Source organism: Hyaena hyaena, unplaced genomic scaffold, assembly GCF_003009895.1.
Source record: "Hyaena hyaena isolate Hyena2069 unplaced genomic scaffold, ASM300989v1 scaffold_1739, whole genome shotgun sequence".
NCBI classification, from domain to species: domain Eukaryota; kingdom Metazoa; phylum Chordata; class Mammalia; order Carnivora; family Hyaenidae; genus Hyaena; species Hyaena hyaena.
In genome coordinates, this window is record NW_024082370.1 from 18613 (window position 1) to 46186 (window position 27574).

General features: G+C 41.6%; 1 pseudogene; it reads left to right on the forward strand.

The window, feature by feature from the left end:
- Nucleotides 1–26798, forward strand: LOC120226529 (annotated as a pseudogene).
- Nucleotides 26799–27574: the final 776 nt, after the last annotated feature.

The window sequence follows — 27574 nt, forward strand, 5'->3', positions numbered from 1 at the left end:
ATGAAGAAAGCCAGATGGAAGCTGTATCACCTTTTTATGGCCTGCCTCAAAAGTGACACAGCATCACTCCCACCACATCCTATTCATCAGAAGTGAGTCAATATACCAAGTCCTAAGCGAGGGCATAAGAATCAATCTTTCAATGTGAGAAGTTTCAAGGAATTCATGGGCATTGTTTAAACTAATCATATCCCTTAAATATTAAGGTAAAATAAATATCATTTTGAAACAACAAAAAACTAAAAAAAATTAATAATCAGAACATTCAAATGGAAATATTAACTAGTGTTAATTTATACCAAAGTAAAATTATCACAGCTGAAATTATAAAATGAAGAAAGGAATGAATATCAATAAAGTGTTAAATATTTAGCTATGTTTAAATAACTGCACTCTATAATGGTATCACAGTTAAAATGTATGTAGAAATAAGATACACAACAAAACCAGTCTAATAGTTAATGGTAAGGAGGAAGTAGTCGTTAATCACCTTATATTGTTCTGAGATCTTTGTAGTTTCCAGAAACTGTTTTGAGTATAAATTTTTATTTGATTCATGAGACCCAGAATGCAGGCTGTATTCCATAGAGGAATCTCTCTCTCTCTCTCCTCTTGATCTCACACACATACACGTTATTACATATATATAAACACTACCTACAGATATGAGGTAGAGTATCAGAGTTTTAATGTATAAATTGGCTGAGGGCACACAATCCAGCACGTCATAAGAATACAAAGAAAATCTAGTGAATATAACTGTATTTCAAATGAATGACATACCTACACTAAGAAGGAAGAAAAAAAAACTTATCAAAGTTTTTTCTGAACCAGTATTTTGACCAAATGCCCTAAGTCTTGAGATATGCCTTAAGTCTTTAAGTTGGTAGTTTTGTTTTCCACAGGCATATGGGCTGGAAAAAACTAATTTCTGTGTATTCCAGGATTGAGCAAATAAGTAAATATATTTAGGAAAAGAAGTGCCAGGTTTCTCATTTTTGAAAAAGGGAGTTACAAGGAAAGCAAGGAAGGACACATGAATGAACTCTATGGTGTTGGACTGGTATTGGTATGAATTAACGGTTTTAATATGTAGATACAGATATGCGTGTATGTATATGTGGTATGTGTGTATGTACATTTGTATATAGATTTGTTCACTGGGAGGGCCTATAAGAAATAACATCATTGTCGCAATGAGTACACCTAGCACCTAGAATTGTTTCCTACAGTACCATTCTCCCTTTAAAGCAACCAAAACTCCTTGGAGAAGTAGCTGATTCCAATATGAAGCCAAGGAAAGAATAAGATGATCCCAAAAGTATCTTGTTGTGATAAAAAATAAGAAAATACACTCAAAAAATGATAGTTATATGTCAAAAGGATACAGGAGCTTGTATGAATGGACTTCCTCAGAATGTATTCGGATAATTTCAGAATCAATATCAATACTAACAGTAACAGACAATAATCTATTGAATAAAGATCTGTGAGTTCCTCCTGATATACATAAATGAATATAAGAAGTAGAAAGAACAGATCTTCTTTATAGTAAAACAATATAAATGTAGAAAGAATTATTAATACAGTTATAAAATCACCAGTTTTAAATAATTGTAGTAATAACTGGTTTACACAGGAATCATAAATGAATGTTATATGTGCTGGATGACATTCTGATAAACAAGATATTTATATAGCCTTAAAATATTTTATCATTTACTTTTTGCAGTTCACCTAGAACATAAATACATGAATTGTTAAACTGTCTAAAAGAACCTGATAGATATTAGGTGCTCACTAAATGCTAACCTATTTTATCTTTTCTAAAAAGGAGCAAAGAGCAGCAACTCTGAGTAATTAGACAAAATTTCAGGAGGAAAAAATAAAGCAACTCACCTGTAACTAGGTCATGGTCTTCTTTGGATAAGGTGTAGAGAACACAGCTGGTAAAAAAGAAAGAAGCCATGAGTAACCAGACCTGCCCATATCAGCCAGTCTGTTTTCAGAAATGCAGTGAATATTTTACATCAATGAGACCATTAACCCCTTTACCTGATAAATTATTTTGTTGTGTTTTGTTTTCATTTACCCACCCTAAAAGGTCTTTTGTTCATTTACCACCTAAAACCCGTTTCTATAATTGTCACCTCTTGGCTGAAGCTTCTGGGTTATACCCTCTCCATGTCTACCTCTTTCCTTCCTCTTTGTGGTTGCGATTACCTCCTCCCAAGACATGCTTTTTCTGGGCCAAAAGTTGAGGAAGAGTGTAGACCCAAGAATTCCAAAGTGTTTTCACTTTTCAAAGTCTTTAAGTTCTCTTCGATTTGTTGCAAAAGGTCTCAGGTCAGAAATGTTTCCTCTCAGAAAGTATTCTGTCTGCTTAGGGTGCTTCTTCCTCGTCCATTCTCTCAAAATCTAACTTCCCCTTTGCTCAGGACTGTGCATGCACAGACAACACTACTTTGCGGGGACTGGTATTTACTCCGAGTACCAAAAATTAACTCTCTATTCACTTGCCCAATGATTAGCACTTACTCTACAAAATAAAGGGTCACAATTCTATTGGATCTCAGTCTCAGAAATTAATGGTCTAGCCTCATTCACTGAGGCTTGGGAAGAGGGCTTTGGCAGAAAGGTTCTAGCAGGCTTCGTCCACTGCCAGACCCGACCTACAGAAGGGCTGGGTACTCCTGAGAACAGCGCAGGTGGTGCGCAAGAAGAGACTCACGGAATGAAAGTGTCTGGGAAAGGGTGTGCTAGGGACACACAGATCGTAGGACACATCCTGGCTTCTAGGAGCTCAGAATCAACTATATGGTCACAGGACCGGGAAACTCGCCTTCTTTGGGGGAGTAAAGTTCTTATTGTGTTGTTTTGAAATTAACGCCACCTTTGGTCTGTCTTCCTCGTTAGACGTGTAAAATCTGAACGACGGCAACCCTCTGTATTCTCAGGACCCAGGACAGGTCCCAGGCGACTAAGAGAGCCAAGAACCGGTAGCTACTTGACTGGCTTGCGGAGCATGCGCAGCGGGCTCGCTAGGGGCCGAGAGACACGCCCTTCTCAGCGCAGGCGCGGACAAGTGGGCTGAGCTTTCCCAGTGTCACCGATTCACTCCGCCACCCCCTTCCTTCCATTCCCGCTCCCAGAACGCCTCCAACTCCTACGACCCAGCCTGCCTCGGAGAACCGTGCAAACCAAGTCACTTTTGGGGCCGGCTCGGCAGGGATCCAGTATTTGACAGGACGACCGGAAGCGGAAAGTCTATGCTGACGCTTCCTGGACTACAGCCCCCACAATGCACCAGGGCGTCCATTTGCACGCTACCTGCGCCTACCCCGCCGGGTGTCTGGCTCCAGTTCCAGGAAGGCAGTGGCGCGGGGACGAAGTACAGCCTGGCTCTGCCCTTTTAATCCCTGAAATTATCTTATTTTATCATTATCCAGTCTTTAAAGGAGGGGGGAGATGTTTTTCTTTCTGTTGCGGTTTAAATGTATTGAATATGTATGCTCATATTGTTACATATATATTTTCATATTTGCTCATTTTTCTATGGGACCTATGTTTTACTGTATTTAAGTAGAATTGCTTAATCGAATCTATATTTTCTTTAGCTTTATTTTATGGCATTAAAAAACCTCTAATTCTAAAATATTCAAACAGTAAAGACTAGATTCTGTTCTATTGTTGTTACATTGATTTAAAATAGATCTTGTTTGGGGTACCTGGGTCGCTCATTAGGTTTGGCGTCCAACTTTGGCTCAGGTCATTATCTCAGGGTTCCTGGTTTTGAGCCCCGCCTCCGGCTTTGTGCTGACAGCTAGCTCAGAGCCTGAAGCCGGCTTCAGATTCTGTGTCTCCTTTTCTTTCTGACCGTGCCCTGCTCACGCTTTCTCTCTCTCTCTCTCTCTCTCTCTCTGTTTCTCTCTCTCAGAAATAAATACAACATTAAAAAATAAAATAGATCATGTTTAAAAAATAAATTTTATTGATGAAATCTTTGCATCTGGGTTCCCCAGGGGTATTGGCCTCTAATTATTCTTTACAGTTGGGTCTTTGTCTGGTTGTAGAATCAAGGTAATGCTTGCCTCATAGAACGAGATTGGAAGTTTTCCTCCTTTTCTATTTTTGGAGCAGCTTCAAAAGAAAATGTATTATCTCGTCTTCAGATGTTTGGTAGAATTCCCCTGGGAAGCCATCTGGGTCTGGACTTTGGTTTAATGGGAGATTTTTGATTAGTGATTCAATTTCTTTGCTGGTTATGTTGTTGTTCAAATTTTAAATTTCTTGTTTCAGTTTTGGTAGTTAGTGTTTCTAGGTATTTATTCACTTATTCCAAATTTTCCCATTTGTTGGCATATAATTCCTCGTAATATTCTCTTATAATTGTTGTATTTATGTGTTGTGATCTCTCCTCTTTTATTAATTATTGTATTTTGAGAAACTTCTTTAGTTTTTTTTGTTTGTTTGTTTTGAGAAGTCTATATAGAAGGTTGTCAATATTGTTAATTATTTCAGAGAACCAGCTCCTAGGTTTTTCGATCTATTCTATTGCGTATTTTTAAAAATTTGATATCAATTATTTCTAAAACTCAAATATTTTTTACCTTCTTCTGTTGGTTTTGGGCTTTATTTCCTGTTCTTTTTCTAGCTCCTTTAGGTATAAATTTTGGTTTTGTGTTTGTGTTTGTTACTTTTTTGCCAATTCTGATGCCTTTTATTTCCTTTTGTTGTCTGATTGCTGATGCTAGGACTTCCAGCACTATGTTAAACAACAGTGGTGAGAGTTGGACATCCCTGTCATGTTCCTGATCTCAGGGAGAAAGCTCTCAGTTTTTCCCCATTGAGAATGATGTTAGCTCAAGTATTCTCATAGATGGCTTTTATGATGTTTAAGTAAGTTCATTCTATCCAAACTTTCTCGAGAGTCTTTATTAAGAAGGGATGCTGAATTTTGTCAAATGCTTTCTCTGCACCTATTGACAGGTTCATATGGTTTTTATCTTTTCTTTTGTTGATGTGATGTATCACATTGATTGATTTGTGAATATTGAACCAGCCCTGTAACCCAGGAATGAATCCCACTTGATCTTGGTGGATAATTCTTTTTATGTGCCATTGGATTCGATTTGCAAGTATCTTGTTGAGGATTTTTACATCCGTGTTCATCAGGGATATTGGCCTGTAGTTCTCTTTTTTTGCTGGTAGTCTGTCTGGCTTGGGAATGAGTAGAATTAATACTCCACTTACAGCAATGAATAGATCAACTAGACAGAAAATCACTAATGGCTTTGAAGAATGATTGTGGAATTTTTCCTTCAATTTCTATTTTTTGGAATAGCTTGAGGAGAATGGGTATTAATTCCATTTTAAATGTCTGGTAAAACTCCTCAGGGAGGCCATCTGGCCCAGGTCTCTCATATGCTGGGAGAGTATGATAACTGATTCAATTTCTTCACAGTTATGGGTCTGTTCAGGTTTTCTATCTCTTCCCGTGTGAATTTTGGTAGTGAGTGTGTGTTTAGGAATTTGTCCATTTCTTCTAAGTTGTCCAATTTGTTGGCATATAGTTTTTCATAGTATTCCCTGATATTGCTCGTACTTCTGAGGGGTTAGTTATAATAAGTCCATTTTCATTCATGATTTTGTCTATTTGTGTGTGTGTTTTTTTAAATTTATTTCTAGGAGAGAGAGAGAGACAGCATGAGCAGGGGAGGGTCAGAGAGAGAAGGAGTCACAGACTGAAACAGGCTCCAGGCTCTGAGCTGGCAGTCAGCACAGAGCCCGACACGGGGCTCGAACCCACGAACCGTGAGATCATGACCTAAGCGAAAGTCGGACGCTTAACTGACTTAGCCACCCAGGCACCCCTGATTTTGTCTATTTGAATTCTCTCTCTTTTGTTTTTGAGAAGCCTGGCTAGAGGTTTGTCAATTTTATTTATTTTTCAAAAAAACAACTCTTGGTTTCATTGATCTGTTCAACGTTTCTTTGGTTTCTATATTGCTTATTTCTGCCCTGATGTTCATTATTTCTCTTCTCCGACTGGATTTGGGGTGCTCTTTTTGCTCTCGCTCTAGTTCCTTTAGGTGAGCTGTTAGATTTTGGACTTGCGCGTTTTCTAGTATCTTGAAATAGGCCTGGAGAGCAATGTACTTTCCTCTTAGGACTGCTGTCACCACATCCCATATAGTTTTGATTGTTGTATTTTCGTTTTCATTTTTTCCATATATTTTAAAATTTCATCTCTAACTTCCTGATTGGCCCATTCATTCTTTAGTAGGGTGTTCTTTAACCTCCATGTTTTTGGAGGGTTTCCAGACTTCTTCCTGTGATTGATTTCAAGTTTCATAGCATTGTGATCTGAAAGTGTGCATGGTATGATCTCAATGCTTTTATATGTATTGAGGGCTGCTTTATGACCCAGTATGTGATCTATTTTGGAGAATGTGCCATGTGTACTGGAGAAGAAAGTGAATTCCATGGCCTCAGGATGTAAAGTTCTAAATATATCTGTGAAATCCATCTGGACCAATGTATCATTCAAGTCCATTGCTTCTTTAGTGATTTTCTGTCTAGTTGATCTATCCATTGCTCTAAGTGGAGTATTAAAGTCCCCTGCTATTAGCATATTCTTATACATAAGATTGTTTCTGTTTTTGATTAATTGTTTTATGTATTTAGGGGCTCCCCTATTCGGTGCATAGACATTTATAATTGTTAGCTCTTCCTGGTGGATAAACCATGTAATTATTATATAACACCCTTTTTCATTCCTTGTTACTGCCTTTACTTTAAGGTCCAGTTTGTCTGATATAAGTATAGCTAATCCAGCTTTCTTTTGACTTCCAGTAGCATTATAGATATTTCTCCATCTCCTTACTTTCAATCTGAAGGTGTCCTCCAGTCTAAAATGAGTTTCTTGTAGACAGCAAATATATGGATTTTTGTTTTTTATCCATTCTGCTACCCTATGTCTTTTGATTGGGGCATTTAGTCCATTTATATTCAGTGTAATTACTGAATAATATGGGATTGAGTCATCGTGTCGTTTGTGGGATTCATATTTGTGGTGGTGTCTCTGATCTTGCGTGAGATGTGAACTAGGTAGAAAAAAACCATTTGACTACCCTAATCTCCCCAGTTTATATTTCATATCAGGCAATCCTGAAGACTTTCCAAAAAGGCTGATGGATTCTCAGCCATCTCTTGTTGAATCTCCCTTAATTTAGACCAATTTATGGGAGATATACTTATCTCTTGCAGTTTTCAAAAGAAGGTTATGAAAGTGCCCTAAACTCTTTATCACATTAAAGGAGTTAGAATTCCATTCAAAGTCATCTTCCAGCACCATCTCTTCACTTGATTTCTAAAAGCCTGATTTGGCATATATTCTGTATCAGCTTATTCCCTGGATTTTGGTAACAAAGCAGATTTTTGTTCTGCCATTAGAAGAGTGATTAGCAAATCTTGTGTATCTGCTCAGGTCAGATTGTGCATAGAAAAGATACCTTGCATTGAATTTATAAGCTCATTGCGGTTAGTCCATAGCCCTTTAATATGTGCTTTGTAGTTATATATGTCTGAAGTCTACAATGGGACTTGCACACTGATAAGATACCAGTTTCCATCAGGTACCTGTCTCAGTGAAAGTATTCCAGTCTCAGATTTAAAACTGGTCCATAATCTGGAAGTGATATCTGGTAAGGGAGGATAAAGTGATACTGGAGAAATAAGAAATGGATTTGGGGGCGTTAATAAAGACTGAGGACAGGCGCTGACGTAACTGAAGGAGCTGGGGTCTGAGTGTCAAGGGAATAAGGCAGGGACTAATTAGGACACAGTGGCCAACTTAGAGGTAGAGAAAAGGAGTGGGGCAAAGGGCCTCTAACTTTATGTGGACCTGAAGGAGGGGGTCTTTTCATCAGACAGTTTTTTAAATGTTTATTTATTTTTTAGAGAGACAGAGGGCAAGTGAGGGAGGGGTAGAAAGAGAAGGTGACACAGAACATGAAGCAAGCTCCAGGCTGAGTAGTCAGCAGAGAGCCTGATGTGGTGCTCAAACTCACAAACCACAAGATCATGACCTGAGCTGAAGTTGGGTGCTTAACTGACTGAGTCACCCAGGCCCCATCAGACAGGCATTTTAGTATAGAAAGCATTTTTAGGATTTTAGGTTTGGTTTTTATTTTCAAAAATTTACATTTCTTATATCTTTTCCTTGTAAATCCTCATTTTGATATAATGCCATAAAGCTCTGAATATATGCAATCCCATCCCAGTTTTTCCTGTTTTATAAAATAAGCCCATTTACAGTATCATACTAAAATTTAAGTTTCCATTTTCTGGCCACTTCTCTTCATGCTCTAAAACATATTGTGGTTAGGCTGTGTTATAGAAGAATATCATCTGATTTGGGGATGTGGGTAGTACCCCTATGACCCAGCAGTAGCACTGCTAGGAATTTATCCAAGGGATTCAGGAGTGCTCATGCATAGGGGCACATGTACCCAATGTTCATAGCAGCACTCTCAACAATAGCCAAAACATGGAAAGAGCCTAAGAGTCCATCAACTGACAAATGGATCAAGAAGATGTTGTTTATCTATACAATGGAATACTACATGGCAATGAGAAGGAATGAAATCTGCCATTTGTAGCAACATGGATGGAACTTGAGGGTGTTATGCTGAGCGAAATACGTCAGGCAGAGAAGGACAGATACCATATGTTTGCATATATAGGAGGATTAGGAGGAACTTAACAGAGGACCAAGGGGGAGAAGAAGGGGAAAATAGTTGGGGAGAGGGATGGAGGCAAACCATGAGAGATTCTTGAATGCTGAGAACAAACTGAGGGCTGATGGAGGTGGGGAAGAAGGGAAGGGGGGTGATGGGCATAGAGGAGGGCACTTGTTGGGATGAGCACTGGGTGTTATATGGAAACCAACTTGACAAAGTATTAAAAAGAGTACACTTCTCTTGATGAGCACTGAGTAATGCATGAAATTATTGAATTATTGTATCGTGCACCTGAAACTCATATAACACTGTATGTTATCTAAGGATGTTAATTTAAAATGAGAGAAAGGGGGGGAGAGAAACATCTCCATCAAGACTCTTTAACCTTGCTAAAATTTCTCTTATCATGTCCTGGTAATCAGTTCTCATTTTACCAGTCTTCAGGGAATATAATCTTTCTTAACATGACACATTTAAGAAAGCACCAAACTGGACATGCATATCTTCTTGTAATCTAAAAGCAAAGATTTTCTGGAATTGGCGCTGAAGACATATGATAAGACAGCTTTCCCAAAATGTGTGAACCAGGCTTGTTTACCTTTTCCCCACTGTTGCTTCTCCTCTCTCTCTTTTGCAGAAAGGCCATTCCCTTGTCCTTATTTATCAAACACTTGTGAAAGAGGAAACCTTTTCCTTTGATTGAAACCTTTCAGAAATAGCATCATCATAATCCCATGACCAAGTAATCTTTTTACTTCCTTTTTTATGAAGGGCAAAAATGTTCAGAATTCACAAATTTTTTTTTAATCTTGATTATTAATTCACTCTAGATTCTTATCCAAATTGATGGTTTTTAAATTTATACCTTTACAGACAGTATTATTGATAATGTGTTTGATTTCAAAACATTCTTTCTTTAAAAAGTTTTAATGTTTATCCATTTCTGTGAGGGAAAGAGAGACAGAGCACAAGCAGAAAAAGATCAGAAAGAGAGGGAGACACCCAATCGGAAGAAGGCTCCAGACTCTGAGCTGTCAGCACAGAGTTCGACACAGAGCTTTAACCCACAAACCACAAGATCATGACCTGAGCTGATGTCAGACACTTAACCAACTGAACCACCCAGGAGCCCCCAGAAACTTTATTTTGAGATAATAATACTTATGTATTTATGTTTTGGTTTTAAAACATCTTTAAATTTTTCTATTTTGCAAAAAGTTTATCAGTTATTTCTTTATTTTTACTCCTGTACTGTGTCTTCCCAATTTGTTCTTCTCTTGCTGTATTCAAGAGAATACAGCATATTTTCTTTTCATAACAATCAGAAACCTCCCATTGACTCACCTAGTTAACCCTTTATTTAGCGGGTGACATAAATGTTTGAGCTCCTGGTTTATTACCATCGTGCAATTTAGAATTGTCATTGTATTTTTGATTTAGCACTTATTGCCTGTCAAACATTTGTAAAAATGAGGTACTCAATAAGGTGATGATGGCGCAACACTTTGAGATAATCTCCAATTCTTACAACCCTTAGAAACCATCGGCCTTATATGAGAAGTTCCTGAGAGTGTCCCCTCCTAAGCCTCTTTTTTACTTAGATGTGGTCTTACATCTGCTATGTACTTTGCCTCTGACATGGCAACCAGGAAACTCTTTCCTGGAATTGAAGAACAAAAACGCTAAATATGGAAAACTTGACTAGATCAGTGATGGTTTTGAGGAAAGATCCTGATCAAAAGGGGAAACATAAAAATTAATAGAGAAAAACCTCACTAAAATGGAGTCAGGAGTTCAGACCAGGGGGATCTCATACCACACCACTGCTTATCAGCCCTTTGCAGACCCAAAAAAAAAAGAGGTGCCTTGCATTCCCAAAAGAAAAAATACTATAATTTACTACTACATCAGTAGGAAAAGTTTGTTTGTTTGTTTGCTTGTTTTCCTGGTGAGCAATACCTCAGCCAATTTGAGACCTTCACAACATAATCAATGAAAAGCTACTGCTACTGAACTCCTAGTTTACCTCAAACACTTTCTGTTAAAAAAAAAAAAAACTTTCAATACCTCCTTTCTTCTATAAGAGTAGTCCTTTTGGGTCGCTTGAGTGGCTGAGTTGCTTAAACATCCAACTTTGGCTCAGGTCATAATCTCACGGTTGGTGGGTTTGAACCACAAGTCTGGCTATGTGCTAACAGGCTCAGAGCCTGGAACCTGCTTCAGATTCTGTGTGTGTGTGTGTGTGTGTGTGTGTGTGTGTGTGTGCCCCTCCTCCCTTTTCTCTCCTTTCTTAAAAATAAATAAATTTTCAAGAGTCTCTCATGGACTCTTGAATTCTGAGAACAAACTGAGGGCTGATGGGATGGGGAAAGGGGAAGGGGAGTGATGAGCATGGAGGAGGGAACTTGTGGGTATGAGCACTGGGTGTTATATGGAAACCAACTTGACAATAAACTATTTAAAAATAAATAATTTTTTTTAATTTAAAGAGTAATCTTTTGTTTTTATTGTATTTTTCTCTCCAGATTTACCAATGGTTTTGAAATAACTTACATGTCCCAAATTGAAATTATCTGCTTATTATCCTGAATAAGACCTTTTTTTGATGATAAAATAGTAGCTATATTTTGAATGTTGACACCATGAACTGATGAGTGGGGCCGTTTGGGCAATCAGTGAGGTCTCTGACATGGTTACACACACCTGGAGTATCATCCCTACAGAAGGAGACATAGGAAAGCAAAAGCAAACCCTTGGGCTGAGATGATGTCATCTGAGATGGTCTCTCACCAGTACTGAGTCTTTCTTACTCAACTGTAAGGTCCTCCAGAGTTTTGGCAACATAGAATATGTGTGATCTATGTGGCTATCCAGTTGGGGTATTGATCATGGGATGGAGGTGGACTGGCACGACATAAATTGGAGTCTTCCCTAAAAATGAGCTGCATATCTGGTACCTGCTGCTATTGGAAAAAATTATTATGAGCTCCCTGGGATCTAGAGTACATTTAGCAACAAAATTAGTGGCTTCCAATTCATCCAAGGAACTCAGGGCATATAAAGATTCTGGACATGTTTATATCCCAGACCAGACTAAAAGAGATGTGCAGATGCTATTTAGAAAATCCTGGAAACAACCAGTAATGGTGATGGACAAATCATGGGGGCACAGCCACTGCAAACAGAGAGGTTTTTGTATGTACAATCATAAAGCCAGCTAGCCTGTGTCAATATTTGATGTACAGAAATCAGGTGGAAGTGTCATTTACACATTCTGCCAGAAAGCCCATTGCCTGAAAAGGTATTCAATCTATCTGCCCTCATACTCAGTGGTATGTTTTCCTAAGCCGCCTTCTCCTCCTCCTCCTCCTCCTCCTCCTCCTCTTCCTCCTCCTCCTCCTCCTTCTTCTTCTTCTTCTTCTTCTTCTTTTTTCTTCTTCTTCCTCTTCTTCTATGTTTACTTATTTTTGAGAGAGAGAGATAAAGAGAGGGGAGGGCAGAGAGAGAGAGAGAGGGAGACAGCAAATCCAAAGCAGGTTCAATTGCAGGGATTGAACCCACAATCAGATCATGACCTGAGCTGAAACTGGACACTTAACTGACTGAACCACCCAGGCACCCCTTAACCTTCTAACAGGGGTTTCTATCATTACCACTTTTCCCCTCAGTAGCAAAACTGTAGGCTGGAATGGTATTGTTACAGCATTATATTTGTGTGATGGCTAGGCCTGAGGTGTTTTTTACCAGGAATCCTATCACCCAGGCCATATAAAGCAGTAAGAATAGTAAAAACCAAATCAAACATTGGCATTATATGAGCTTGGCTTGAATCTCTTTTGGCTGAGCTATTTGTGTGTTGATTAAGGATGAGTGGGCTTGCTCTCAGGGAGAAAGTCATGAGTTACCTCATCCAGTGTGGGGTAAGACTTGTAGGGCATGTAGCTTTATTGCACACTCTCATCTCCAAATATGGAGAGTTTCTTTCTCTCTTTAGACACAGAAACTGTACCACATGTTGGTCCCAGGGTGGTGACTTCCACTTTCTTTAAATCTGTAAGGGAATTTAGTGTCATTAGCCAGCATTTGTAGCCATTATATTTAGGGATAGTGAAAGACTTGAAGGAGGCTCCTTCTGGAGCGTCTCATCATTTTCAGTGTTTCCAAAGAAGTTATCTGACATTAACTTGGTGGGTTTTTGGCCTGGAGTCATCCAATAATGAGTGGATCATATTGGGCTATCTACTCTCAATCAAGGTATGGAGCATCAAGCAGAAGATGAGGTGATTGGGAAATCAGAGCATACGGGGGAAGTGGAGTCAGAGAATAACATAAAAGGACATCATCTTGGAGAATAAGAGCTTCAGGCTTGGAGAGATGACCAAAAGCAGAATTAGGAGGATACATAATAATTAATATGTGGAGTTAAAGGCCCTGGGGTTAACAGAGAAATAAGATGGGGGCCTGAGAAAGTTTAATCCATTTCAGAGACAACATGTGTAGAAGTAATTTAAAGAGAGATCATTAAGGTTGCCATTATGACACTCAATGAAGCCGGCTTTTGGGGGACAGTAGCCTAGATGAAAGTCCAAAGAATATTAAGTTTGACATCCTACTGTTGAGTCTTCTAAGAAGGAAAGTAGGTGCCCTTGTCAGAGACAATAATTTATAGTGATCCTAAGCAAGCAAGTCACCTGGGTGACTCAGTTGGTTAAGCATACAACTTCAGCTCAGGTCACAATCTCATGGTTTGTGGGGTCGAGCCCTGAGTTGGGCTCTGTGCTGACAGCTCAGAGTCTGGAGCCTGCTTCGGATTCTGTCTCCCTCTCTCTCTACCTCTCTCTCTCTCTCTCTCTCTTTCTCTCTCTCTCAAAAATAGATAAATCTTAAAAAATTCAAAGTAAGAAAGATTAAGTTTAGTAAAGGAAGTGATTATCTACTTTGAGGGGGAATTTTGTGTGAGGGCTACCAAATTAGTCTTATGTAGAATTTGATGATTATGTCTACATATATGGAAGCTTCAGCTGAAGGAGGCATTGGGTTGATGAAATCAATTTACCAGATGTAGTACGGTCATTCTCCCTGGGGAATATGTCTCTATCTAGATAGTCTCCATCATTTGGTTTGGGAGTAGAGGATAGACTAATTTGTCACAACCTTGCCTGCCCCTGAGTAGAGGCGAAGGCCCTTGCTTTGCCTTGTTAAGACATGAATTTCCTGGTAACTCATGGTTGTGTGGGACCACTTTGTAAGCTGGTGGGAAGGGTACCCTGAGAAGTCTGTGCCAGGGAGAATGTAGCAGGATAGTGATGAAATTTCCAATATTGTTGAAAATGGCTTCCAGTAAAAAGCAGTTAATGTGAACAGAAATATGAGTAACAATGATAGGAATCAGGGAATCTTCTTATTCCTTCCACCTGGGTGCCCTTCATATGAACTTGCCTTTCATGAAATGATCTTGCCTTGTATAGCTAATTCCTCCTTATTGGCCAGATCAAACTACAAGGCCATTAAGAACAACCCAAGATTCTGTGAAAATGCAGACCTGAAAAAGACCCCTTTTATGGTCTTCTTAAGGGCTAGGTGAATAGCTACAAGTTTTGTCAATTAAACTAAGCCAGGATGAAAGGAGGAGGGCATCCTTGACTAGAGGTGACTAAGGCCTTCTGGAATGCCATGGTCTTCCAGCAAGCTTCATTGCATACAATGGTGGGACTGCCAATGGTGAACAACAACAACTTCCTGAACATTTCAGAAGTTGGTCCAATAGGATACCCAAATAGCAGAGAAGGAGGAAGTTGGAGTGCCCTATTGCTTCCTTAAGGCTCTAAGGAAACGGATTCGGCATGAGAGAAGCCACACCCTCTGTACTTGGAAAAACCTTTAATATGGGATTTAGCCCTCTCTTGAAGGTATCATTTCCATTTTACCAAGGAGGCATCAGTGGCCATGCCGAACATCACTGGGAAGCATCTGTAACTAATGGCATTATAGGAACTTTTGTAGGGAGTAAGTAGAAACAGGAAATTATAGTTAGGAAATTCTACACCTGAAACTAATATTACACTGTATGTTAACTAACTGGAATTTAAATAAAAAGTAAAAAGATATATATGTTCTTTAAGTAGGGGGGAAAAAGCCAGATAGAATGCCAAAATTGACTCAGAGGGAGTTTTTCGAGTTTCCTCTGGAGATAGAAGCTTAGTCCAGAATTCCTTAAGAAGCCAGGTAAACTCATGCTTGTTCCAGAGACTCTATGGTATGGTCAAGTACCACACAGAATGTGGAGCCAAGTGGGACTAAAAATTGGGCCTGTTAGACTGCCTGCTGGGCAGGCACTGTTGGGCTTCACTCTGAATGTGGCAGCCTTGCATGCGCTTGCATATATAGAGCAAATAATTAGTGAGAGATGAGAGATGTTGCCCCAGAACAGGAAAAGACCTAGTGTGCCATTATGCCTTTCTAAGTTTAGTGAATGCTTTAGTGGTGCATAACTGATTTTTACTTTTTGACAGGGAAACTTTTGGTCCCTAGAGGATCAAATGATACCCATAAATTTGACAGATGAGACTGGTATTTGGATCTAGAGGGGGTGATAGCCCAGCTATGTTCATGTAGGTGGTTAGTGAGACTGGCAAATCAGGCTATACCACTTCCATGGAGGGACCTACACGCATCATGTCATCAATATAATGCCCAAAATGGCACTTTTCCAATTGTGATATATTCAAATCCTGGTGGCAGAATTTATGTGACATTGCACAGTGGTTTAAATATACCATTGGAACCTGTGCAAATGTATATTGAGCACCTTCAAAAATTAAAGCAAATAGGACCTAAGATACCTTTGTGATATAAACAGAATATATCAGTTAGGTCAATGACCACAAGTGATACTTATTGGGACCAATATATGTTTTCAATCAATTCTATGATATTAGGAGTTAGAACCCTGATGTGGGAAATCTGAGCATTGAGATTTCCATAATCAATATTCAGGTGCAATTCATTAATTGCTGGCTTAACTACTGGCCAAATAGAGCTATTGAAGGAAAATTGTGGGCTTAATAATTCCTGTTTCAAGCATATTTTTAATGACAGGGTGTAGACCTTCAATGCTTTATTTAAGAAGTTAAATTGAGGGGTGCCTGTGTGGCTCAATTGGTTAAGTATCCAACTTTGTATTAGGTCATGATCTCACGGCTTATTGGTTCGATCCCCGCGTTGGGCTCTGTGCTGACAGCTCAGAGCCTGGAGCCTGCTTCGGATTCTGTGTCTCCCTCTCTCTTTGCCCTTCCCCTTCCCCTTCCCCTGCTCCTTCTCTCTCTCTCTCTCTCTCTCTCTCTCTCTCTCTCTCTCTCTCTCTCTCTCTCTCTCTCTCTCTCTCTCAAAAATTAATAAACATAAAAAAAGAATTTAAGTTGGTACTGGGGAGTGTTTACCCCCTTGACCAGGGGAAGAAGAGATACCAGAGTCCATTTGGCAAGTCCCACCAGGAAAATCAAGAACTTGGGCTTGTTCAAGTGGTATTGCATCGTTTCAATCCATCCATATGTATAATTAAAAAAGAAAATAAGCACCTGGGTGGCTCAGTCGGTTACATGTCTGGCTCTTGGTTTTGACTCAGGTCGTAATCTCAAGAACCGTGGGATCAATCCCTGAGTTGGGCTCTCTGCTTGCTGCGTTGAGCCTGTTTGGGATTCTCTCTCTCTCCTCTCTCTCTGCAGCCCCCCCCAAATAAATAAATAAACTGGAAAAAAAAAAGGAAAAGACATAGGGCCATCACCAGAGGTAGTCTTTTGAGGTGAATGGTCCTGATAGTTACATCTAAATGGGTGTGTTCATCTTTTATTGTTTTACTGGAAATGCACTGTAGGATCTCCTTTGGGAGAGCTACAGAAATTTTCTGGAATGACAATAACTTGAGCCATCATGTCTTTTGGGCCAAAAAGGACCGTGCATTTTCATCGTCCCAATGAACCACAAGTGTAGTATAAAGGTGATTATCCCCAGGACATGGAACAGGCTCCAGGGGGCTACTAATTAATTTACTAGAATAGGTGCTTAGTTGCTAACAATCCTGAAGGTTAGGGAAGGTGGCAGAGGAAGTGATAGGGGCTGGGTTGGACCCAAAATGGTTAATGAGTGGCTGTCCAGCAAGAAAATGTATAGTAGAAGGGGTTATAAACTGTTAGAATGCTAGTTTCAGGGCCTGGAGTTTAGAGACTGGCTATCTAGAGATTCAGTGACCAGGAATTTCAAAATTTTGTAACTCTCAGTAATGGTTGCCTGTGTGTTTTCAAAAGAGGCAAAATTATGTTAGGGGTTTATTGGGAAAAGGATAGAGAGCCCTTCCTTGAGATAACTTTGTTAGAGGGACCTTCTTGGGGAAGTCGTTTTGGAGCGACAAGAGGCTGAAGTATCTGGGTGTCTGGATAAAAATCTTCTTTACATATAGAAGCTATGTCAATGCCTTTCAGTACCTGTTGGATGGTTTTGGCAGTCCTAATAAAATACAGTATTGATGCTCTATAAGAAAGAGCAGAACCCTATAAATCCAGTGAAGAAATGGGCAGAAGATATGAACAGACACTTCTCCAAAGAGGACATCCAGATGGCCAACAGACACATGAAACGATGCTCAGCATCCTTCATCAACAGGGACATACAAATCAAAATCACACTGAGATACCACCTCACGCCAGTCAGAGTGGCTAAAATGAACAAATCAGGAGACTTTAGATGCCAGCGAGGATGTAGAGAAACGGGCACCCTCCTACACTGTTGGTGGGAATGTAAACTGGTGCAGCCCCTCTGGAAAACAGTGTGGAGGTTCCTCAAAAATTAACAACAGAATTCCCCTATGACCCAGCAATAGCACTGCTAGGGATTTACCCAAGGGATACAGGAGTGCTCATGCATAGGAGCACATGTATCCCAATGTTCATAGCAGCACTCTCAACAATAGCCAAAATATGTAAAGAGTCTAAGTGTCCATCAATTGATGAATGGATCAAATATGTGGAAACTAATTTGACAATAAACTATTTGTTAAAAAATAAAAGAAGATGTGATATATTTATAGAATGGAATACTACATGGCAATGGGAAAGAATGGAAATCTGGCCATTTGTAGCAACATGGATGGAACTTGAGGGTGTTATGCTGGGAGAAATAAGTCAGGTAGAGAAGGACAAATACCATATGTTTGCACATATAGGTGGATTAGGAGGAAGTTAATGGAGGACCATGCGAGAGAAGAAAGGGAAACATAGTTGGGGAGAGGGATGGAGGCAAACCATGAGAGGCTCTTGAATGCTGAGAACAAACTGAGGGCTGATAGGGGTGTGGGAGAGGGGAAGGGGGGTGATGGGCATAGAGGAGGGCACTTGTTGGGATGAGCACTGGGTGTTATATGGAAACCAACTTGACAATAAACCATTTAAGAAAAAAAAAGAGTAGAACCCTATAAGAATAATTTTCTGGACTGAGGATAAAGTGGTCTTCTTCAGAGTTAAAAATAAGAGAGATGATTGAGGAAGAGCTTGGGAAGATGGTAGAGTAGACCCCTGAGCTCAACCCATCCCACATTTACAACTAGATATCATCCACATTTAAGTCAATAACCTGAGGAGTGATCCAAAGACTGGCAGAACAAACTACACTAGTAAATACAGAGAAGAATCTGCATCTGAAACACTATGGAAGTCATAAAGGTGGAAGGGGGCTGCATGAAGGAGGGAATGAGTTAGCTGTGAGTGTAGAGGGCAGAGAAGTGGAACCTCTAATCATAGAGCTCACATGTGGAAGACCAATCCCTGAAACATTTGGCTTTAAAAGCCAGGAAGGCTGAGGTGGGGGAAGTTAAGATGGCTGAGGAGCAGGGAAATCCTAAGCTCATCTCATCCCTTGAACATAGCTAGATAGTTATCAAATTCTGAACACCTGAGAAATCAGTTGGACATTTGAGAGAACAAAAATGACAAGTCTAAAAGTAGAAAGGTGACCATCTCCAGAAAAGTAGGAGGTGTGGAGAGTTGACTTGGGGTAGAGGAACCTGCAGGTATGGTGGCATTGAGTGAGCTCGCTTTCAGAGGCTACCACAAAGTATTATAAGCAGTGGAGCACAAAATCTGAACTTTTTGAAGTCAGCTACAGTAGGGGATGTATCTAGTTTAAAGATGCTCAGGTGGAGAAGTGGGGAGGAATCCCCGAGTGACAGTGTGGTCCGACGATCCGCTGGGTCGCAGGAAGGACAGGTAGCCCCAATGTGCTGTGCTGTTTCCAGGCATAGGTGTGGGTTACTGGTGCCCACAGGGGTACCAGCTTTCTGCTCTGGTGAAACCGTTGGGCATTTCTGTAACCACTTACCTTGTATGGGATGCCAAAAGCATGTTGAGACCCTTCCACAGAGGAACAGAGTAGATCCACACCAGGCAATCCATAAAATTTGGAGTTTTGAAACTTAGTTGTGTACCTGAGATTAAAAAAAAAAAAAAAAGAGAGACTCTTGAATGCTGAGAACAAACTGAGGACTGATGGGGGGGGTGTGGGGGGAAGGGGGGTGATGGACATGGAGGAAGGCACTTGTGGGGATGAGCATTGGGTGTTATATGGAAACCAACTTGACAATAAACTATTAAAAAAACTAAAAAAAAAAAAAAAAAGCTTGGACACAGCAAGGTGAATGCAGGATTCTGACGAAAACTGGGGATACAAGAGGGATGATTGTTCTTCTGTGACCATATTTTGGAGAGTGGGGGGCACAGTCTTTCAACTCCAGGGCTGGAGGGTGGGAGGGGTGGTCCCCATGTTCATCCCACCCATCAGCACTTAGACTTCAGGAAACGAAAGAGCGCCACCTAGTGGAGGCTAGAGCCAATTACACTAAACCCCATTCCCCTGCACTGGAAGCACATTTCCAGTGTAACAAGTCAGCCTGAGAATCCATGCACCAGACCCTCCACCAGAAGACCAGCACAAATAACTTGCTTATACCATGAGGCTGAGTAATATTCCATTATTGGCATTCTCTGTCTCCCTCTCTCTTCCCCTTCCGCATTTGCTCTGTCTCTTTAAAAAATAAAAGAAGCTTAAAAAAGACAGAGAGGGAGACACTCTTAAATATAAAGAACATTCTTAAATATAAAGACACTCTTAAATATAAAGAACAGACTGAGGGTTAATGAAAGGGAGGTGGGTGGGCTGATGGGCTAAATGGGTGATGAGAATTAAAGATTGCACTTGTTGGGATGAGCACAAGGTACTATATGTAAGTGATGAATCACTAAATTCTATTCCTGAAACCCATATTCCACTATATAGTAATTAACTTGAATCTAAATTGCAAAAGAGAGGGAGAGAGAGAGAGAAGGAAGGAAGGAAGGAAGGAAGGAAGGAAGGAAGGAAGGAAGGAAGGAAGGAAAGAAGGAAAAGAAAGAAAACTTGAACAGAGTCATAACCTGCAAAAATAATTTTATCAGTAATCAAAAAATCTCCCATTAAACAAAAGCCCAAGGCCAAATGGTTCACAGATTATTTTTACCATATATTTAAAGAAAGTTAATTCTTATTGTTCTCAAACTAATCAAAAAAATTAGAAAAGAAAGGAAAACTTCCAAATTCATTCTTTGAGGCCAGCATTACCCTGATAACAAAAGCAGATAACAACACCACTAAAAAAGAGAACCACAGATGCTATCTGACTGGCCTTCAGCAGGTCTGGTACCACCATATTCTCTCAGGTGAGCATCACTGGACTATTGGCCTGAGCTGTGCAGCTGCAATGAATCCAAGTTAAAAATATGGCAACTTTAAAATATACTGCCAGGTGATGAAAGTCGATCAAAAGCATCCAGAAAATTACCAAGTCTATGAAAACGGTTCCAGCAGCAACATATACCCGACTAGATAGGGAGCTGAATCCAGCTCAAGTGTATCAAAGTAGGATCTTTGGCTCTCTACGGAAAAGCTGATATTAAGATACCTGAAGACAAGAAGAAACACCTCCTTTTCAATACGTCCTCAGATTGAGGATTCTGTGGTTGTATTCATTCATCAGTTGATAAACAGATGAAAATTGAGGTAGCCACACTCACAGCAGCTGGGAAAGAAATTACACTTGCTGGAATTGGTGGTAAAATCACCAATATACTTCATTGTGATAGGAAACAATCTGTTATAAGATGGGCAACAGCAGTAATAAGGAAATTCCAGTCCCCTACCAAAGACTCTCCTTCTGGGTTCTTTTTCCTAACTGCTTGCTGCACACGCCAAATTACTACTAATGCAGAATGCATAAGTAACAGACTATAAATTGTTCCCTCTGCTTATGCTCAGGACTCAGACCTCTGGAGAGTGATCTCCTCCAAGCCTGCCAGTGTGAAATAAACCTTCTGCCTTCCAAGATCTCAGAGTGCTGCTTGGTTCTTCTGCCAGGTGATACAGACCAGGTTCTGTAACATTTGGTTCCCTGACTGGGAAACCCAAACGAGCTGGCCCATTGTTGCCACCAGTTTGGGAAAAGACTAGGCAGTGATAGAACAAGGAATCGCAACGGAGAAGGCATGCCCTGCCTGATATTAGGCTATCTCCTGGCTCGGTCGCCACAGGCTGGCCCCACTCCACCCTTCCCGCCGGACTTGAGGAGACTTGACAGGTGAGGACCTGGGCCCGATATTGGATATGGGTAAGGCCTGGGGCCCCTTCCCGTCAGACCCACCCGTTGGGGTAGAAGAGGAACCTAATCACCTCCTGGAGACCTTTAGAGGTCACAGGTAGGGATTCCCAGGGAAGGAATGTATTACTCTGGTCTCAATGTGTAAGTGAATGTACACCCCAACCTGTTCCTCCCGTTGGGACTGAATCTGAGGCTCCACAAGCGGGTACCCTTAAAGTCTCCAAAAGCTCACCGAGTCTGAGTGGGCCCATCTGTGATTCCATGATAAATGGCACACAGTTTATGGTGATGTAAGAATAGTTTCCAATCGTGTCACAAACGTGAGACTTCTGCAGCTAAACGTCACCTAAGTTCCTTTGGGACACTGTTAGATGGGCATCTGACTGGTTTCCTCATTACAGGGGGCACCCTTACCCCTCTGTCTTCGTGACTCCATCTCACAGGAACATTATGGGATGAGGGCAGAGCAAAAAAAAAAAAAAAAAGGAGGGTGTCTCGGGAGACTATGGAGTTAAGATGACCCCCGGAAAGGTAAGGACCCTATGTGATTTGGAATGGCCTACTTTTGGGGTAGTATGGCCCTTGGAGGGCACCTTAGAGGTTTCAATGGTCCACCATCTCTGGTGTGTTGTCAACAGAGACCCAGATCACCCTGATCAGTTCCTGTATATCGACTCCTGGTTAGATTGCACAAACTCTTCGCTCTTTGTGTGATATACCTGCAACAAACAAGGACAGGCTGGGGTCTTAGTCACCTTGACAAAGTGGCCCAAGGAAGGTCAACAGAAGTCCCAAACTCCACAAATTCTCACCGGTGATCCAGAGGAAGAACCAATTTGTCCCCACCATATGAACCCACTGGTTCCTGATACTCCACCACGTTCAGTCTCCCCACAAGCTCTGGACTCTGCAGATCCTCTCTCTCCCAGACCAACAGCCAGATTGTACCCTCAGCCAAGTGCCGGTGCTCTTCAGATGCTGGTCCACATCCACTGGTACCAAGAGGCTCTCTTATGGGGGATCCAAGCAGGGGCTGAGAAGGCCACTAATATGCCCAGCAGCAAGGGAAATCCTCCAGGGATTATTATGAGAGACTATGTGAGGCTTACTGCATTTACACTCCGCTGATCCCTAGGCACAAGAGAGCTATGACAAAAGGATAGGGAAGGTCCAGCCACCAAAAGGGGGGAGGACCAGAACCTCCTTAGCAAGGGATCAATGCACCTACTAAAAGAAAGATCATGGAAAAAATGAATGACCCAACAAGGGAAAATCCCAGAAACCCCACTGATATTCAGAAGAGCCCTGCAGAAAAGACTTCATAGGCTTAGCAAGAATAACTTCAGATTGAAGAGGACCAAGCTCACTTCCTCTTGCCCCCCATTAGCCCACAGTCAAAATGAAAGTAGGGGGACAACTTTTATGGTAGACACCGGGGCTGAACATTCTGTGGTCACCTCCCCTGTGGACACTTTAACGAGAAGACTGCATCCATCCTTGGGCCATGGGGGAAAAGGCAATGCAACAGCCCTTCTGGAAAGCCCATCAATGTGAACTTGGGGCCACACACTAAGGCATGAGTTCCTCTACCTACCTGAGTGCTTTATCTCTCTCCTTAGTTGGGATATACTCTCAAAGCTGTGGGATCAAATAACCTTTGAGCCAATAGGACATACCAGCTCTAATTGGATCCAAGACAAGAAAGAATGGAGGCTATTCTGCACCCAGGCCCAACCGAGTGGCTTACCAAAATTCAGGACTGCCTTCCCCACTCTATGGGCCAAAGAAAATCCTCCAAAATTGCCCACAACTGGGCCCCTGTCCAGGGGGGCTAATTGTAGAGTTAATCCCAGGGGCTCAACTTCAGAGACAGTTGGGATTAAGAGACAATACCCTCTCCTACAAGAGGCAAGGGCAGGCATCCAAGAACACCTGACCAGACTCAAGGAAGCAGTCATTCTGGTTGAATGCCAGTCACCCTTGAATTCCCTCCTTTATCCACACCACAACCCCCACCAGGAGTTCAAAGAAGAAATTGTTCCCCCAGTTCCTCTTACCAGCCACAATCCACAATCCACAAGGTCACCACTCTTGCCAGTTAAGAAGCCAGGAAGAGGGTACCGACCAGTTCAAGACCTATGAGCTATCAAGAAAGTGACTGTCTCCTTGCACCCAGTGGTCCCGAACCTGTAAACCCTCCTTAGCCAGATCCCAGGCTCTGCCAGCTGGTTTACCTGCCTAGAATTAAAGAATGCTTTCTTCTTCTTCCACTTGGCCCCCAGAGCCAATCTTTGTTTGCCTTCGAATGGACCAAACCAGACACGGGGGATCAGATGCAACTGACTTGGACATGCCTCCCACAAGGGTTTAAAAACTTGGCTACCCTCTTTGGGGAGGCACTGGCTGGAAACCTCGTCAGCTTTCCAAGAGAAGCCACATGCTGCACCCTTCTCCAGGATGTGGATGTCCCCTTCCTTACCAGCAATAGCCCAGGAGAATTGTACAGAGACCACAAGAGCCCTCCTCCAATTCCTGTCGAACTCAGGGTATTGGGTCTCGTGGAGAAAGGCACAGATCTGCCAACAGAAAGTGTGATACTTACGCTTCCTCCTCACAAAAGGAAAAAGAGCACTAAGGTTGGAGAGGAAGAAGGTCGTCGCCTCCCCTATCCCACCCCCAAACTAAGAGGGAGCTACGAGAATTCCCTTGAGCTGTGGAATTCTACTGAATCTGGATTCTTGGGAATAGCAAGACCCCTTTATAATCTCTTGGTAGGGTCAGATAGAGAGAACTCTGTCTTGACAGAGGAAGTTGAAGCTGCCTTCCTAGAGATAAAGGCCACCTTGGAGCAGGCACCAGCCCTTAGCCTGTCAAATGTGGACTTTTGTGTCAAAAGTCTTTTAATCTCTTTGTGCATGAGAAGGAAAATGTCACCCTCAGGGTTCTCACACAGACTACTGTCCCTTGGCAATGGCCAGTAGCATACCTGTTGAAGAGGGTGGACCCAGCGGCAGCAGGATGGCCACCATGCCTTAGGACCATAGTGGCCAGTTTTAGTCATTAAGGAGGCAGATAAACTCACCCTGCAACAAGAACTTAATGCCAAGGTCCCTCATGCTGTTGTGTCTCTCATAACACTCAAGGACACCACTTCCTCTCCAACTCTTGGGTAGCACAATACCAGGGGCTCCTCTGCGATAATCCATGGGTCACTTTTGAAACAGTGTGGATGCTGAACCCCACAACTTTCCTACTTTCTGAGAAACCAGATCATGACTGTCCTGAGGTGACCAATGAAGTATTTTCAAACTGCCCAGATCTGCGTGACCAGACCTAGAGAACCCAGACCACACCTTGTTCAGTGATGGTAGCAGTTTCATCACAGAAGGTGTTCAAAAGGTAGGGTATGCAGTGATAATCACAGATAAAGTCTTAGAGGTCAATTCCCTACCTGTGGGATGGTCAGCTGAATTACATGCCCTAGTCCAGGCCGTCACCATCAATGAAGGCAAATGATCTATACTGACTCCTGGTATGCCTTTGCTACTGTACACATACATGGGACAATCTAGAAAGAAAGGGGATTCCTCACCATGGTGGGGCAGACTATCCAAAAAAAGGAGGAATACTAAAGCTCCTCAAGGCCTTCTGGCTTCCAAATGCATTTGCAGTTCTACACTGCAAAAGACACCAGAAGGGAGATGACCCTACAGCACAAAGGAATGGTCTAACAGACAAAGCAGCCAAGATAGCAGCTAATAATAAGGTAGGCATAGCTCCCTCCCTTATCCACGCTGCAACCCCCACCAGGAGTTCAAAGAAGAAATTGTTCCCTGAGTTCCACTTACTGGCCACAATCCACAGCAACAATGGGCCTGCATTCATGGTGGACTGTTTATTGGCCTACAAGCTCAGGGAAAGTAGAGCAGATGAATTGCACCTCAAGGGAACCTTAGCAGAAAACAGACCTCCTGTGGCCAGACCTGTTGTCCCTGACCCTCCTGTGTGTCCATTGCATACTAGGAACTCAAGGTTTCTCCCCTTTTAAACTATCCCCTGTACACCCCTTCTCATCAGGGGACTCAGTCTGGGTCAAAGACCACAGTGGACTGGGCCTCATACCATTATTCTGACAACCTCTACTGCCCTCAAGGTCAAGACATCACTTCATTGGTCAACCACTCCAGAGTCAAGAGGGACAATCCTGAGGAGCCCCAGACAGGAAGGCTGACCCAACTCCTACGAACCCACTCAAAGCAACCTTCCAGAGAGTCCTAGATTCTTAGGATCTTAAGCCCTACTCCAGACAAACTCCAGAAGCTCTCTGGTCTATGCAGAGCAAAAGCTTGAGGAATCACCAGTCTGATAAAATGAATAGACTGTCTTACTCCTTGTCACTGGATTGGCAGAGGTTTCCCAGAAAGCTGGGGGAACAGCAAGAGGTTCCTGTTCACACTCACCTTCCTTTATGGGTAGGATGTTTTTGTTGGTATTGGTTACCTCTGGTCTGGGCCACATTTGTAAACCTTAAGCCCTAAGGCCCAGGCTAAATGAGCAGTGTTGCTACCCATCCTCCTATGGGCAGGAATAGCCACGGGTATAGGAACTGGCATAGGAGGTATAGGCTCTTCTGTGGGACTAATGAGTGGCCGGCTCCCTAGTGTCCTTGCAGAGCCAAATAAGTTTCTTTGCAGGAGTTGCCCTCCAGAACAGACAGGCACTTGACCTCCTCACTGCCAAGAAAGGGGGGGCACATATTTTCCTCGGAGATTTTGTCCACTAGTCTGGAATAGTCACAAATTCAGGAATCTAAGGAAAAGGACCAGTCCATAATAAATAAAGACGATGCCCCCTAATACAGCCTAGATCTGTTTAAAAGGACATAAAAAGGGGGAATGATAAGGAAAAAGTCTGTTATAAGATGCCAACAGCATGAATAGGGAAATTCCAGTCCCCAACCAAGGACTCCCCTTCCGGGTTCTTCTTCCTACCCCTCTTGCTGTGCTTGCCAAATTGTTACTAATGCAGCATGCAGAAGTAACAGACTATAAGTTGTTCCTTCTGCTTATGCTCAGGGCTCAGACCTCTGGAGACTGTTCTCCTCTGAGCCCACCAGTGTGACATAAACTTCCTACCCTCCAAGATCTCCAAGTGCTGCATGGTTCTTCTGCCACAAGATCCAGACCAAGTTCCATAACAATGAGGCTCACTCTGACCAGTTTCTGGAGATCTTCAAAGTAGTGGAAAGAAAACCTCCTGCAAATGGAAATGCATGTGTCATTGCCTTTGAATTACTAAATTCCAGCAAATATGAATTTGATGAATAGCCTCTCATATTTTATCTGTGTACATTTGTTATCTCCTACAAGATAGAATAAAAGGCCATCTTGTCCCTCAATATCATTGCAAGGCTGAAAGCAATTCTGGAGGAATGACTTTAGATATTTGCCCTAGGTTCTTAGTTGCCCAAGAAGACATTTCTGTGGGAAGGAACAAGTGTCTGTCTGGAAAACCTCCAAAACATGGAGGTAAAGAACACCTTACTAAAGAATGAATGGGCCAATCAGGCAATTAGAGAAAAAATTTAAAAATATATTGAAACAAATAAAAAAAAAGTAACAATTCAAACTCTTTGGGATGAAGCAAGGGCAGTCTTAAGAGGAAAGTACATTACACTCCAAGACTATTTCAAGAAATTAGAAAAAGCGCAAGTGCAAAATCTAACAGCGCACCTAAAGAAACTAGGAGAGCAACAAGAGCACCTCAAACCCAGTAGGAGAAGAGAAATAATAAAAATCAGGGCAAAAAATGATATAGGAAAAAAAACAAAAAGGATCAATGAAGCAGATCAATGAAACCAAGAGTTGGTTTTTTGAAAAAAATAAACAAAACTGACAAACTTCTAGCCAGGGCTCAAAAAGAAAAGAGACAGCATCCAAATAGACAAAATCATAAATGAAAATGGACTTATTACAAACAACCTCTCAGAAATACAAGCAATAATCAGGGAATACTATGAAAAATTACATGCCCACAAATTGGACAACTTAGAAAAAATAGACAAATTCCTAACACACACTCACTACCAAAATTCACACGGGAAGAGATAGAAAATCTCAACTTGCCCATAACAAGTGAATAAATTGAATCACTT